The 15,228-nt window shown below is 45.0% G+C and overlaps 1 protein-coding gene across 3 annotated transcripts in view; it reads right to left on the reverse strand.

Annotated features, from left to right (window-relative positions):
* The window catches only part of EPB41L1 (erythrocyte membrane protein band 4.1 like 1), a 129,715-nt gene extending 116,650 nt beyond the window's left edge, over positions 1 to 13,065 (reverse strand). For 2 of the 3 annotated variants that reach the window (XM_066587807.1, XM_066587805.1), the window contains exon 1: positions 12,748 to 13,065. The gene's annotated coding sequence lies outside the window, so the exon portion shown is untranslated. The remainder of the gene's footprint in view (positions 1 to 12,747) is intronic. The other variant, XM_066587808.1, reaches the window with a different exon arrangement.
* Positions 13,066 to 15,228: the final 2,163 nt, after the last annotated feature.

Genomic DNA, 15,228 nt, shown 5'->3' on the forward strand with positions numbered 1-15,228 from the left:
GGAAGTTGTTAAGTACACTCCTGGGAAGATTATAGGCATAGTACAAATATCCTACGATAAATGGCGCGCGAGCGTCGTCGAAAGTTACGCCCCCCCACGTAGATCGAATAAGTAAGCCACCTGCTATTGTGATGTCATCACTGATGTCATCAACATCGGACGCCCTTGAACATGCCCCAACATGTTCTATAAAGCTGCATTGTGATGTCATTAAGGCTGTATTATGACACGTACAGCTTGGAACCACTAGAGCACGCCAGCCAATTACCATTGGAGTTGGAAGTGGGTAAACAAGTACTAGGATATCTTCCTAAGAAGCCACAGCAGCCGGATAAATTGTATGTTCCACCCAACGGCTATTTTATTCAGCCCGCAAGGGGGAAGCAGCGGCCTACAAAATCTCATTCAGGTAGGTAGGTTCAGTTCTTGGAGGTTGGGGAATGCTTATGGGCAAGGCCTTATGTCTCATCCCAACTTAATTCTCTCACTTCCCAATGTCATAGAAACTTAAAATTTGGCACGAGCATTGATTATGTCATAAATAGGAAAAGTTAATGGGTCCCAACTCGATTATTCAATTCAAAGCGCCAAAGAATTAGCATTCAAATTTTACGTACGGAATCTAATTCTCTCATTTCCTGATGTCATAGATAGATAGATAGATAGACTGTATGCAATAACCCTGATAGATAGATAGATAGATAGATAGACTGTATGCAATGACACGTACAGCTTGAAACCATAAATACTAGAGCACGCCAGCCATTTACAGTCAGTCTCCATTGGAGTTGGAAGTGGGCAAACATGTACTAGGCTATCTTCCCAAGAAGCCACAGCAGCCGGATAAATTGGATGTTCCACACAACGGCTATTTTATTCAGCCTGCAAGGGGGAAGCAGCGGCCTACAAAACCTCAGTGGTCGCTGCTGCCGTCATCTAGATATATAAAAACGAATGTATGTATGTATGTCTGTCTTCGCAGCAACGCGCGACGGGTACGCTAGTACATGATAAATAGAGATGAGCGAGCATACTCGGAAAAGCACTACTCGCTCGAGTAATGTGCTTTATCCGAGTATCGCAGTGCTCGTCCCTGAAAATTCGGGTGCCAACACGGAGCGGGGAGAGCGGGGAGGAACGGAGGGGAGATCTCTCTCTCCCTCTCTCCCGCCCGCTCTCCCCTGCTCCCCGCTGCGACTCACCTGTCAGCCGCAGCGGCACCCGAATCTTCAGGGACGAGCACAGCGATACTCGGATAAAGCAAATTACTCGAGCGAGTAGTGCTTATCCGAGTACGCTCGCTCATCCCTAATGATAAACAACAAAGAAACTAAGACCAAACAATCCTTTTAGGAGGTTCACTCACTGCCATAGATATAGTGTATTTACCTAGGGCTTGCCTCTTTTGAAATAGTGACACAATTGCATACAAACTCCCAGCTCAAAGTTGCTCTCAAATGTATGTACAGTGCAGCTACGGTATGTACTAGGGAAGTATGTTAAGGCCTCCATATTATATTACAAAAGCTTGTTCACACCGCCAATTTCAGCAGTACTGGCCAACTATGTGTGTGTATATTATATATATATATATGGGAGCCTTGCAACTCTTCTCCGACAGGTGATGTTGCAGGAAAGAAGACTCGAGCACACTGATTATCAACAGCAGATCTTTTGGCTCTGCTTGAAGGTATGCCACCGCCAGAGGTGTCAGGCAGCGGCTTAGGGTGCTTTTACAGGGGCCGATAGTCGCTGGAGTGATTGCTCAAAAGAGCGATCACAGACGACTGTTGTCCTGTATAAACACAGAACCTGGCAGCACAAGCGAGCGAGAATGACTCAATTTGTCACAGAAGTTCGGTTTTTAGCTCACCTAAAAACCAATGAGTATTGGCCGTGTAAACAGGCAGTCTCTATTCTGAGTGGAGGAGGGCGGCCAGAAGAGACCTCTGCAGCACTCCACCTCCATACAATAAGCAATTACCGATCCTGCGCTATATAGGGTCGTCTTCAGTTGCTGGAAGGAGCCGCAAAACGGCTGACAGAAGAGAAGTGCTTTGAAGGTAAAAGTGCAGGTACTTTTTAAGCACTCCACAGTCCTCTCTTGTAAAAATTAGGACCCAATGTCCATGGGCGTATTTGATATGCGTAACCCGCAAATCAAGCGGCCCATAGGGAGACATGGGTGCCTGCAAAGCATCTAAAAGCATACGGATGTGATTTTTTTTTTTTTATCGGCGGGCGGATTACACACACGGGGAAGAAATCGCAGCAGGTCCTTTTTTAGGCCGATTCTGAAGGGACGGCTTCCATTGTAGTCAATAGAAGCCGTCCAATCCGTGGCCCACCCAAAGCTGTCAGGGTGGACGTGCCACAGATCTGCAGAAAAGCAGGAGATTCAAAAAAGAAAAAAGGCACTACGCATGCACATCCGCCGTGCTGAAGCTGTGCGTGCAAGTGGTCATTAGGCCTTACTCCTCTATGCCCTGTTTATAAACAACATACATTGTGGTGCCCAAATATTAGTGCCATAAGTTGACTAAATAAAGTTTTCATATAGTGCTGCCACTACCATACAGTACAAAAATAATATAAGGGCCCTTTTACATGGGTCTATTGTTTGCCCACATTGAGTGCCAATTGACAAATAATGTTGATTAGCACCTGTTACTGCCATTCACGTGCAGCAGAGGTAGAATCGAGTGAACTACAGTTAATATGATCATTCATCCTCCTACAGATATTATTTGCCAGCAGCACATTCCCCTGCTGACACGGGAGGTCGTGCTGTCATAAAAGATCCAATCAGCTGATGAACACAGATCTGCTTATTCATTGGCTGATTGACAACACATTGAGACAGACTAATGAATGATTGAGTGCCCAATCCTTGACCCATGTAAGAGAGCCTCAAGTGGTAGTGCCACACAATGTCTGAGTAACCACACATTGCTCACCTAATACCAGAATGTCTATATAATACTGTAATACTGCTGCAGAATAAATATTAGAATACGTGGTGGTCACAAACCTTGGCCACTCAGCCTTTTGTCGCTCCCTTTTCAGCAGCTATGACTGGTGCGCCCTATGAGACCACACAAGTCACACACCCCAAAAGCTGTCCCTAGCTACATTACGATTTCATGACATTTTCCGGGCTCATGCAGTCCCCCGGGTCACGTCACCTCCAGCCGGCCTTCTCCTATTCCTCCTGTTTTATAGTGTCCATTCTTGGCAGTCTCCTTCCAGCAGGTCAGTGTGCATTACGTTACTAATGACGCCGCGTTCACTGCCTAGCATGGAATACCGAGCTATCTCAGAGACTGCGCCTGCGCACCATCTCGCTGCGAGTGTTCATACACTATTATCACAAGGCAGCATGCATGCGCCGTCTCAGCAATAGCTCAGCACTCCCTGCTAGGCTATGAACGCTATGTCACTAGTGACGTAGCATACATTGACCTGCAGGAAGGAGACTGCCGAGAATGGACGCTTCATCACCAGATGAAGAATCCAGGAGAAGATCAGCAAGTAGAAGTTGCGGTAAGAAGACTGATGGGGGAGGGATAGGTAAGGATTGATTTTTTTAATTTTTTTTTTTTTTTTTTATGACTGAACCCCTCTAAAGCTGGACAACATTTAACAATCAGCCCATTCTTAGCTACTCTTGTTGGCTATGAAGACCAGTACTGCGACCAGTGACAAAAACAAACCTATTTCTATAAATGTCCAAATTCTTACTGGACCTTCATAGCGCCACAGAGACCTAAAGTTTTTAAATATTTTTGCAGTATGAAAATCTTCTGAAAGGCAGTTTAGTGCTGTGAACAGCTTTGAACAACAGCGTACACAGATGAACAAACCCGTATAGATTAGTATCTCAGCAGCACTATAAAACTTGACAGGTTTTGGAAGCTCTGACAACTGGGAGCAAGAGGCCTCGGAAATTATGAATAATTTAAGTCGAGATGTGTGAAGTTTGGAAAAGGGTATGATGAAGAAAGAGAACTGATTAAAAAAGTTCTGGTTTATAAAAAAAGAAAAAAAAATCATCATGCAAAGGCAATTTTAGGATTTTAAACTCAGCTAGCGAGGACTATAGTTATGAAGGAGGCCAGGCGACCCTTCATGATCAATCAGCTGAAAGGAAAGCGCTAATTAAAATATAGTGTGCACTCTCATGTAACCCACCGAGCCCGAGTTCCAAATGCTCTGGGTACAGGCAGCTTAGTTTTATAAGGGCAGATTTCTAGATTAGATACGGTAGCAATTTAACCCCCTAAGGACCAAGCACAATAAATTTACAGAGCTTGGTCGTAGGCTTTAATCCCTACAAAGTGACTGGTCCTTTTGAACCAAAACCTCCAGGTCTTTTAATCAGCCTGTTTAAAATGGACACTTGTCCTTTAGGCCAATCACTTTCACCACTTATATATGCTATAAATAATGTTCCTTACATATATCATTATGGGACTTGAAGAGCCCGTGTCTCGAGGATTTTGTTAAAGGGGTTCTCCAGTTTAGAAAAGCCATTATCATATGCCCTATAAGAGAGTTAATACAGTAGGATACTCTATTCAGGATCCTCATCTTTTGACCGAAGTAGAGCCTCTTGATATGGAGGACCTGTGCTGTGCTGAATTACACAGGCAACCCATTGATTTGGAGGCAGACCACAGGACTGCTATGGGACAAGTGGGACAGGGGAGTCCCCAACCTATCTCACCACTGGCTCTCATCCCCCTTTCCCCGAATGTTCAGCAGCACAAGTCTCACTTAGATTCTAGCTGCTCTGACTGCTGCTTTCTCAGTCAGTGCAGGCTGTTCCTCCACTCCTTCCAGCAGTACTAGATGAAGGAAGGGGAGAGCAGCCTGCACTGACTGAGACAGCAGCATCCAGAGCAGCTAGAGTGAGACTTCTGTTGCTGGACATTCAGAGAAAGGGGAGACACAGAAGGGACTCCCATTACCTTGTGGAGCCACAGAAAGGGGACTCTATTAACTTGCGGGGCCACAGGGAGAGACAACGTGCTCTGCCGGTCCACAGGGAGGACACCAGTACTATGAGGGACATTATTACTTTGGTGGTGTTACTGAGAGGCTCATTTGGGGATCGTGTATGATGTAAGAGTGCGCAGAGATAACTATGAAGATTTCCTCCAGCCATGAATTACCTAATAAACGAAAATGAAAATAGACATCACCAATCAGAGAAGACACCACCTGTGATCAGTGGAGGTAACTGCACTGTAATCACTATCATTGTGTAGAACTGGTATCTGCCCATTATATCCTAACTGCATTACTTAGAAGTATACTAGAGCTAAGCCACTATATCTAAACCCGCTGCATTATAGATATACAGCCTCTAAAATATTTTTTTTAAGAGGTAGGCCCCAATTCTACGTTGTGCTATGGGGTCCCAAGATTTCTATGTACGTCCCTGCTGGTGACTGCTGGGGATCCCATCAGTGGGCCACTTGCTGTAAAACATAATAAGGTGTGAGACTGGCTTATTTTCAGGACAAGTGGAGAATCCGGGTGTTAAAACCCTACTGTAGCAGCTTCTATGATACATCTGGTGGATGTCATACACTCTTTCCGGGTCACCCCATTAAATGCATTGACAAGATGAGACATTGTCTGAATTCGGAAGCTCATTTTGTATCATAGTACCTAACGAGAGCCATGAAAACACATTTTAGAGCCAATGTATCTATGCTACCTGTACTCCGGATGCTACATTCATGTATATATACCTAGTTAGTGTAACTTCACCTACAACTGAAAACTCCTGTTTGGGTAGCGTTCCTCCCATTCTATCAGATGAGACATCCGGTGGATAGGAATCTGTACAGTCACGGTGAAGTAGTAAGGATAGTAATTTGAACTGCATATAGCATATTGAATGCCATATATCAGGCAGTACAAACAAGTACCAGTCTGTAATCACACGGCTATTCCCGGACATGTGTGGGACGGCGCATTTTAAGTCTAAACAGTGTTTCTTGGTTATTTTTATGCTCTGAGTGAAGCAAACTACACTCCCTGGAATGATATGCTGGGACTTCTAGTTCTGTAAGGCCTCCCTCACACATGCGTTGCGGTAAGCGCCACGATTTTACTTTCGAGGGAGCTGCGGCCGACAGCGGAGTTTAGCATACCTCATCATTCAAAAGTCAGTGTGAGGGAGGCCTAGAGTTGGTGAGTCATAGTTAGACAGGTAAATTGTATTGAGGTAATGCAAACACAGAAGAACATGTGTCATCTACATGCCCCCATACACATCAGTTAGAAGGCGGCTGACTCGCTGATTTCGGCAGGATCGACTGACTGACAAATGTTGGTGCCCCCTCGACTTCTCCCTGTCAGATAATGTTGAGGGAAAGAAAGGCATGTTGAATTTCAGAGCCCGATTCCATTTTTCCTGGAGATAAGCCCTTTAAAGGGGTAAGCTCTAGCCTACGACCTGAAGGTTGCAAGTTCAATCCCCGCATGATTCAGGTAGCCGGCTGAAGGTTGACTCAGCCTTCCATCCTTCTGAGGTCAGTAAAATGATAACCCAGCTTGGTGGGGGGTAATAAGTAATAATTACCTGAAAGCGCTGCGGACTGAGTTGGCGCTATACAAATACCAAGATTTATTACAAGTACTGAAATTCATTGGAAGAATAGGTTCCGTGATTCCCACTTGGCTCCCGCTGGAGTCATTGGATTGACAAACAGCCTGCTGCCTACTATGTCTCTAAGGGCTCATTCACACAAGGGAATTTGCGCAGCTAACTTACATGCGCAAAAAAAAATTGCAACTATTAGAACCAATGGTTTCCTATGGAAACGTTCAGATGAAGGAACAATAACAGGACATTTTTTTTGTAACACTCCGCCCTAGATCGTGTGAATGAGCAATTTTTACACTAACGAAGCTCGGGACTTCTGTGCTGAAAAATTGCCCATTCACATGACTTTTAGCGCAGTTAGCCGCAATTTTTTTGCACGACCATCTTCTATGCGATTTTCACACCCATGTGAATGAGCCTTTGTATGTGACCATCACTGGCTGCCTTGGATCTGCAAATTTGGGATCTCACCTTTTACCGGTAGCAGGGGGGGCCTATTATCCACAGGAAATGCCATAAATGTCTGTAGTCTGAATATTCCTTTAATTTTCCTGGAAAGATTTTTATGACATACTAATGGGATATGCAATTAAAGGGATTTTCCAGGCAAATACTATTGACCTATCCTCAAGATACGTCATCAATAGTTGATTAGCTGAAGTCCGCCACTTGGGACCCCGGCCGTTCTGCAGTCAACACCACAACACACAAGCAGTCAGTTAGCTCTAGACCCTATGTAGGGGCTGCCACCCGTAATGACAGGAGCAGCTGTCACTGATTTTAATGGGAGCTGCACCTGCAATTACCAGTACTGTCCCCTACAGAGCCAAATGCTTCAGCTCCGTGTCACTGTGTTGTGGCGCTGACAGCAGGCGCCTGATCAGCTGATTGGCATGGGTCCCGAATGGTGGACCCTGGCCGATCAACTAGGGATCACCAATCCTCAGGATAGGTCATCAAGAGTATTTGCCTGGAAAACCCCTTTAGGGTACGTTCACATGTTGTGGAGACAGTGGAAAAACTGCGGAAAAAACACAGACGGAACGTTTACTATTAAGTGAATGGGATTAAAGCAAATCCAATTGGCATGTAAAGGGAAAAAAAAATTGCGAATTTTCTGCTGTAACTGTACTGTAGCTCCAAGCTGCAGCATTGCTACGTTTCCGCAACGTCTGAACGTACTCTTAATGTCCAATTGTGGGTGGTTCAAGCACTGATACTCCCATTCTGAGACTAGTTGTCATACACATTAGATTCAACCAAGTCTAAGCAATCATCCAATGAATATGGGGGCCTATAGGCTGTCCCCAAACAGCAGATGTCAGAGGACATAAAGATTGGACAGTTGGATTTTACCGGTAACAGTCTGATCACTTTATTCTGGAGGAGATAAGCTGCTGCCAGAGGAGTCTGCTAGTGGCTTTCTCCCCTCACTTCATTCTTCATCCAAGCATGCATCTCTATGTGGGTGTTGTGCAGGATATGTGTTTGGCCAACAGCTATCTAATGTTGTATGGCCAACCTAAAGTCCCTTTTACACCGAACGACAGTCGTCTAAACGACGGCATAAGCACTGGCATCACCGCTATGGTCGTTCGCGCTCGTGCAGAGCATTTACACTGACAGACTTCACCGCTGGAGCGCTCACCTTCTTTGTGTAGCGCTGAGCGGGGAGGGTTTACACAGAACTACAAGCCTGCGATCTAGCGATAATTTTTATACTGACTGAGGCCTCACGACCACGGGGAAATTATATTTAGCAAATCCGCGCGTGAGAAAAAAAGCGCAAATCCGCATCCCATAAGAATGCATTGACCATCTGTGGTTAATCAAACAGCCGCAGATGGTATTTTAAGTGATTTGCAGATTTCACACGTGGGAAAGAAAAACGCGGCATGCTCCATTTTAACGTGGATCATGCGTGCGGAAGCTCATAGAACTCATATCTCAATTGATCTCCCGCATAAGAAAAAAGAAAATTACAGTGCATCCGCAGCAGAAATCCGCGAGGGCCTGATTTTCCCCGTGGACATGAGGCCTGAAAGTCAGCTAACGAGAAGTGAACAAAGAGTAAACGACTTTTGTGCATTTATACTGAACGTGCAAAAAGTACAGTAAAACACACAGAAGCACGTGCAAAAAGACAACGCCCACTGTGCAAATATTCGGCGCAGATGTGCGCATAAATGCACGGTCGTCCGTGTGGCACAGGCCTAAGAATGAGCAGACATACACAGCCACTGCCTACAACAGGGACCTGGACTCTAGGGACTGATGGAGTCTGTTCTGTCCTGACAATATGCCACAAGTGTCTGACGCCGGCGCTGTCAGCAGAATACAGACGCCATTTATCTGGCTCCTAAAAATCTGTGTCAGGATGTAATAAAGGAATCAGCAAAACCTCAGCGGCACAGATTGCCTTAAACCGCCCTGTCTTCAACTAAGGGACCTTTCACATGGGACCGAATAGGCTGCATATCATGGCGCAAGCCGCGGTCAATTGTGCACCAAAATCCACAGGCTACCTGCATATTTTGATGCGGAGTTGAAAATGGCTTAAAACCTGCCTGCAATTCTGCATCAAAATCTGCAGTCAGACCTGCGCATGTTGTGGTGGAATTCTGCAGCTGCGGATCTGGATGCGTCTTACGGTGTAATAAGGTCCCGCGTGAAAGGTCCCTAAAAGATTCGTAGGGCAACGGCAGGGAATTCTAAGGGCTCTTTTACACGGGCCCATTATAATGAGCGCCAATCAACAGATAGCATGTCGCTCGGTGCTTATTACTGCTGCTCACACTGGCAGGGGATCGCTGGTATGGGGACAGATATTCATTACTATGTTTGTTTGTCCCCATACTCAGCAGCACATCCCCCTATTTACATGGTGAGATGTGCTGCCAACCAGCAATCAGTTTTATGCTGGCATGAAAGATCCAATCAGCCAACAAATGAACATTTCCTCCTTCATTGGCTGATTGCCAGCATATTCAGATGGGCAAACAAGTGTTCATACCCAATCATCAGTCAATGTAAAGGGTTCTACCAGGATCACAAGCTATGCCCTATCCATGTGATAGAGAATAACTGGCTGCGACCCCCACTGATCTTAAGAACGGGTGTCCCGTGTCCCCCTCTGCCTGTCACTTCTTCCCCCGCAGTGACCACTGGCCTAGCATGCACAGCCTTAATAATTTCAATGGGGCTGATGGTCATACCCAAGTGCTCGCCACTCAGCTTTCCCATTTTAAGTGAACGGAGCGCCAGCACGTTTGCACAACCAGCGCTCTATTCAGTCTCCTGGAGGAGGACATGGGACCCCTTTCCTGGGATAAGTGGGGCCTCAGTGGTGAGACCCCCACCAGTCAGCAAGTTATTCCCCATCCTGCAGACAGCAGATAACTTGTGATCTTGGTAAAGCCCTTTATGTCTGTCCATGCAGATCCGATACATACTGTGCCATCCTACTGATTCCAACTTGCACGGTTCTTTATACCCTGTAAGACCAACGCCGCCATAGGTGTCTCTCCTTATGGAGAAGTCATGCATCCAATTAGTGCATGGCCAGCATTAGTCAGCACGCTCAGAATACTTCTCCTCGCAAGCAAGAAAAGTAACCGTGTCCTACGGAATTGTGCAAACTTTGTAGCAACACTTTACTTTAAATGTATTTCGCTACTTTGTATTTTTCTGCTGTGTTTAGTTCTAGCTGGAAGAAATCCGTCCTAGGAAATCAGTACAAACTCGGAGCCCGCCCTTTTAACCCCTTCCACGCTCCTGACCCTGAATTGAATCGACGGATGAGTAGTTTATCTTGTGTAAACTGTTCTTTTATTTGCACAGTGGAAAACTCTTTCAGCAAAACACAGTGAGCCAAAATAGCAGATTACAAAGATGTCTTTCAGACGGGACCCTTCCTAATATTATAATCTACACGACTCTTTCCCAGCTCCTTATCTGCAATTTTTTTTTTCTTCCGCCCTCTCAAAAAGCAGCACTGATCACGCCTTGTGCTGTCAAATCCAACCTAGAAATACCAATGGATTCCTTTTCGCTGGAGGGGATATTTAACTATGGCTGACGTTGTGTTTGGGGCCTTGTGACCTCAGCTACAGGCAGCGAGGCCTGCGTCTGGCAGCAGATGCTATATTAACCTCTGACACGTTTCTCCTACCCAGTTATTTCAGTCAGGAAACAAATGGCTCACCAACGGGTAATCATTATACAAGATTATGTAAGCACTCGTGGGATCCTGGCGTCTGTAACCCTTATAGGGTCTTCCCAGCAAATCACATAGCATCGCTCTTACTATACGGAAAACCCATGGCTTTTCATATGCTCATAGGATTCAATAATATATTACAAGATGTCATCTTACAACAATGCACTATTATAACGATGATATCAACCCCAGGAAAAACCACGGCCAAGAGGGAATACAATTAGTGGGCATCCCCATACCAGTTTCGGAAATGAGATATTGTATGATGCCCATGAAAATCAATGGATGGACGGCGGTGGAGCAGCTCTCTGTAATAGTGGAGTTCCCAATTATAAGGGATACCCGCCCAGACCGCCCTAAACCAGACAACACCCCCAGCCCAAATAGATATTGATCCTCATGAAGCGTAATGAGTATGCACTGAAATACATTAGCATAAAATGATAATATATATAGTATTAACCGATTATTAGCCAAGGTCTTTTCATTATTAGTATTCAAACTGATTTATGCTCTATTTTTACAGCACGCCATGAAATATGATACAGCAGTGTAATATGTTCCAAATATGGAACGTAATGTACACATTCATATCATTTACAGACATTTTAGCAAGATCTTCCATGCAAGTGACGGGATCTGGATTCAGAATGCATTATAATATCGATAGGTCCGTTTTAATGCTGTTTTGCCATAGATATTGATTATTGGTATTAACATCCTAACTATATATATATATATATATATATATATATATGTCCTGGATACTAATATATCACATATGTTGTATGATGGCTGATGTCCGTTTCATACTCTAAATGCAGAATAAATGGACTCATTGCAAGAATAATGGGCACATTTTAGTAATAAAATCAGCTTGGGTCGGGTTGTGCAAGAAAATAATGTTGCATGTGTCACACCCTATGTGTACAAAGAATATCTCTCTCTTCTCCTTAGATTGCACAGGGAGTGGTTGGGAGATTATATGTATGTCTGCTTGTACATGCCGGTTACTGTACAGGTGGGTGAAGTGTTCTATGTACATGTGTAGATCGTATGTCACCGTCCTCATAGGAGTGGGGGTCTGCATGCAGGAATGTATGATCTAACGACTTTAGGATTTTTTTTTAGGTATGTAAACCAATCAATGGGCAGGAAAGCCACCGGCAATGCATGTGTGGGCTATATGTGTAGATTTGTGTTCTCATACCTATTGTGTCTGCATAGTCACGATATAGGAGGGCGTGTATGTACCTATGCACATAGGTTCACCGATGATCACACCACATTGTGGCATTGTACAATAGTACAGTATGTAAAAAAATGGCAGATTAAAAATTAAAGAGCACCGATTCTTAGAAAAACCAGTGAAGTGCCAGCAGGTAGCAAGTGGGTGACATGGATAGTGTAGGATGACAGATTTGTGTGCATGCACTGCAGCCACAGACAGATGTGCACTGGATTATCTGACGGCTTGTGATGTGCAGAATCCAGGGTGGTGGAGGGGTGGTGGTTAAAAGGGGATTCTGGCAATGGATCCAGACGCTGTGTCCCCCTATACAAACACTTTCAAATATTCGGCGAGTTAAGAAATAGCGTTACGGTCACGCTACATAAAGAGGTATCGGAAACATTCCAGCAATTCCATGTAACTGACCCGGTTATGATGTAGGCATGATCAATTAACCAATAAATAGGCAACGTTCTTTTTTTTTTTTTTTAATTTGGCAACTATTATTACGAATACTTGCTAACGTTTTGCGTCGGACCAATAATCACTTGGCATAAATGGGCCAGTCAGCAGAGAGGCCTGCAGCGTAAGGGGTTAAGGGAAGGACTCTGCAAAATGACACATAGACTTATCTACGTGATTAACCGTTTACACCCCATACAAAAGGCTGTCACTTACCTGTCAGCAGAGAAGAGAGGGCTAAATGGGTGGGTTTCCCCTTCAGCGAGCCATAGATCTTCTGCTTAATGCATCCTCCACAGGCAAAGCATGAGCAATTGTAATGTGTGGCAAATGGGAGAAGGGAGGGAAAAATCGTGCAGAGGGGCGTATGGTGACTCTGCTTCCTATGTGCCTAAAAAATCCCCTTGCGTTAAAATGAATAAGGGAGCTTTAATGCAGCACAGAGAGATACTGCAAAAGGTAATGCTAGCAGAAGAGGTTGGGCAGTGCAGGAAAACAAGGAGGCTGGAGCAGAGAGAGAAAGAGAAAGGAGAGAGGGAGGGTGAGAGAGGGAGGGAGAAGGGAGGCTGGGCACACCAGAGACAGATCCAGCCTCCAGAGATAGAAAAAAATATATTTTTTGGTGTGTATGCTGGAGTGCAATCCATATACATGATGCCCCACCTAGTGCATGTGCAGGGTCAGTACCCTATCTAAAGCTAGGCTGCTCGTCTATCTGATCTCATGGACTGTTCCCTGCTGATTCATGCAGCTTCCTTGCCGTATCCCAGCAGGCTGCAAGGGGTTAATCGCCTCATCTGGATTGCAGGGACTCACAATGACTGCAATCAAGCTAACAGGCTCTGCAGCTGAACTACTGGCATCCTAAGGCCAATCTACGTGCAGCAATGCTACAAGTACTCTAGATATATATATATATATATAGGAAGATTCTATACACCCCATTAGTCTAGATCATCCTAAACTCTGATCTACCCCAAATTCAAATCTATTCTTTTACATCCAGTATCAACTGATGATCCAGAAGTAAAGGATACAACACAATTTATAGGCTTCGAATCATTAACTCATACTGATTACGTTGGAGGTCATCCATGTATGGGAAATGCCAGGGCAGGCATTGAGCAGGGGGTTGGACCCGAAGACCCTGGAGGTCCTTTCCAACTCTATGATTCTATAATTTTGGGGAGGGCTGTTTCTCAGCATGGCAGCCTTCGGTTCTGGGTAACAGTAACGAACCAGGATTCACAAGGATCGGGAACCTCTAGGCAAAGGTGTGGTCACATGGCCTACCTAGGTGCTGGTCCTGCTGTTTCGTGTCCTGAAGAAGGTTCAACTCCATCATGCTTGCAAATTAGAACTTTTTTTCGGAACAATACAACAACAGCGTCATGTTCACCCAGGAACTGGAACAAGGCCTAAGACCAGTTGGGCTTCTTTAGGGGTTACTCCATAGAAGATGCCAGTTCACAGGGTGCAGCGGTAAACAGCAGCGCCCTCCAAACAAGGCATAGGCTATACCCTGAGCGGGGCTCACTAAACTCCCACATAGGGGAAGTCCTGATGCTTTTATACAGAGAGGAATGTCGCCTAGCAACAATATCCTCGCTCTTCCGGCACTTTGGACCAATACCTTTGCTCCAGGTCCTGAGGACACTTACATATAGACAAAGTTACAAACATGAACTGTAAGACATAGAGTGAATCAGCCATCCTCTTATATACTGTATGCATGGACCTTTTGGCGTCTAGTATGGAATAGACCCCTCATATCTGATGTGTCAATTGGTATTCTTTTGATAGCTCTACACTAGACTATCCAGAACCTTTTGGCATAGATTATGCGCCATACCAAATCCATGTCTCATTGGAATGTGTCGGGTATACATCACCAGCACTGGCAGTGGCTGCATGACTTGGAGGGAGACTTCCACATAAAGGTTGTTCTGCAAAGAAGTCATTATGATCATGGATTTTTATGACCTATATAAAAAGTAACAGAACTGTGTCTACAAAGTCAGCATGCCAGTTGCTCAGCTTTCACTGTGGCGGGCCGAGCAACATTGCTGAGTGAGTGCCCTGCAAAGAGGCTCTTTTACACGCACAATTACAACGCAAACCGCAGTTTGCACGATAATTGTTAGGCGTAAACACATGCAGTGAAGGAACGCTCAGTGATTTGTCACTAATCAAATCTTTCATGCAGACCGGAGAATCATTGTTGGTCTGCCGCTGCATCGTTCTGTCTAAACAGGCAGTCGTTTATCTATGACAGACTGCCTGCTTACCGTGGATGGAAGCGGGTGGGCCGGAACGATCCGTGTCCCGCTCTGCCTCCATCCACTGAGCAATGATCGCTCCTGCGTGTCAGCAATTATCACTGAAGCGCCTGTCAGACGCTTTGGCGCCCTACAGTCGTCGCGTATAAAAGTGCCCTAACTGCTGGAGATCCATGAGTAAACTGTTCAATATGCCCATCAGATGTTACAAAAGAAGTTCTGATTCCCTGCTACTCTAGAAGAGCTGTCCAAGCCCTGTCACTAAATCGTATTTCCTTCTACAAACACGAAAATCTCTGAAAGTAGTAAATTAATTTCTTGCCTTGTGACTTTATCAGCATTGCAAGGCTGTATGTATTAAATGTGTCCATGATAGCCTGACTATATGACACAGTGGCTTGCAAGCTTTTTACGGAGT

This window comes from Eleutherodactylus coqui, chromosome 13, assembly GCF_035609145.1.
Source record: "Eleutherodactylus coqui strain aEleCoq1 chromosome 13, aEleCoq1.hap1, whole genome shotgun sequence".
In the NCBI taxonomy this organism is placed as follows: domain Eukaryota; kingdom Metazoa; phylum Chordata; class Amphibia; order Anura; family Eleutherodactylidae; genus Eleutherodactylus; species Eleutherodactylus coqui.